The 1,775-nt window shown below is 30.3% G+C and overlaps 1 non-coding gene across 1 annotated transcript; it reads right to left on the bottom strand.

Moving 5' to 3' along the window:
• Positions 1 to 989: 989 nt before the first annotated feature.
• On the bottom strand, positions 990 to 1,061 carry TRNAC-GCA (transfer RNA cysteine (anticodon GCA)). Its single transcript has one exon. It is a non-coding gene; the product is annotated as a tRNA-Cys (tRNA).
• Between the last annotated feature and the right edge of the window lie 714 nt (positions 1,062 to 1,775).

Genomic DNA, 1,775 nt, shown 5'->3' with positions numbered 1-1,775 from the left:
ATGTATTCCATTCCAAAGACACAAGCACCTCTTATCCAGATATTTAAGGATAAGCTACAAATGATATTCTTCCACTGCATTAATACCTTAAAAACATGTGCAGCAAATAATTCTTTTCCTTTTTAATTGAGGACCACACGTGCAGCAAAAACATGTGCAGCAAATATGAGGATCACGAGCTTGTTTGAAAATATAGTTGTGATTGATTTTTAAAATGATTATCACTCGGAAATATATTAAAATAATATTTTTTTTATTTTTTAAAAATTATTTTTGACATCAGCACTTCAAAATGATCTAAAAATACTAAAAAATATTAATTTATAACAAATAAAAAATTTTAAAATTTTTTTTAAAACATAAAAACAAACTATATCTACGAATTCAGCAAAAACATGTGCAGAAAATAATTCTTTTCCTTTTTTTTATTGAGGACCACATGTGCAGCAAAAACATGTGCAGCAAATATGAGGACGGCCACATGTGCAGCAAAAACAGGTACAGCAAATATGAGGACCACATGTGCAGCAAATATGAGGACCACATGTGCAGCAAAAACATATGCAGCAAAAACTCGTGCAGCAAATATGAGGATCACATGTGCAGCAAATAATTATTTTTCAAGCGTACAATAATTATCATGAATTCTAGAGAGATGAAAATCAACTTCTCTCGTAATCCAAGGCTATATGTGAAGATCGAAATGTTCATATGGCACTAGCTGTTTCGTTAGGTTTGTGGCTGCAAGGAACAAAAAATTAAATGAATAAATAAATAAAGGAAAGTTACCAGATTACTATACGGGGTAAATTCTTCATAGCTTATTTACAATTTAGTTAAATTGGGTTGAATTGAAGAGATGTTAGTAATATGGGGTGAATTTGATAATAAAAATATTTTACAGGGGATGACTTAACATATTTATTGACACAAATACAAGGACTAAATTGGGGTTCAAAACATTTTCATCAAAAAGGGGGAGAGAAAAAAGGGCCCTACCGGGTTCGAACCGGTGACCTCTTGATCTGCAGTCAAATGCTCTACCACTGAGCTAAGGACCCAAGTTGTCTTCAATTCGATACACAATATATAATAATAAATATTGACCAATTTAGCTTTTCATTAAAGAAGGACGCCATCTGTAACCATGGTTGCACGAGGAAATGATTGTTTTGGTGGCTTCTGGAAAAGGTTAATTATTTTTGTTTTAAATTAAATTTTTATTTGTTTTTAGATTGAATTGTTACGATGATAGCAATAATAAATTTTAAAAAATAAAAAAATTCATTTTAATATATTTTTAAATAAAAATAATTATTATCACTTGAATTTAACATAAACCATCTCTAATATTAACTTATTCAATTATCGTGGAGACTTTTATTTTTCTGGATTCAATAGTTAGAGGTGATTTTTTGTGTTTTAATTGGAATCAAATTTTCTCATCACGTTATTTATATATTCACAGGAATTTCTTTTAATTTCAAAATTTGAAAACTGAGAAAAAAAAACATGTTTTCTTAATCATCAAATCAATTTTTACTCTTTTATAGTAAGTTTTTGGGGGAAAAGATTTATAAAAAAGAGTCGAAATATGTATACCATGGGTGATTGAATTTGAATCGGGACCCTTTCTAGCATCTCCTTATTCAATTATCCTAGGAATTGTTTTTTCTTTTTTTATTATTATTAATGTGGGTGTCCGGGCCAGTTTGCGCGCTCCTCGACTAATTCCACGGGCCCAAAAGTTAACGACCATGTAACCTTCCAGTGGC

This window comes from Populus trichocarpa, chromosome 1, assembly GCF_000002775.5.
Source record: "Populus trichocarpa isolate Nisqually-1 chromosome 1, P.trichocarpa_v4.1, whole genome shotgun sequence".
Taxonomy (NCBI): domain Eukaryota; kingdom Viridiplantae; phylum Streptophyta; class Magnoliopsida; order Malpighiales; family Salicaceae; genus Populus; species Populus trichocarpa.
This window is presented reverse-complemented; position numbering and strand designations above follow the sequence as displayed.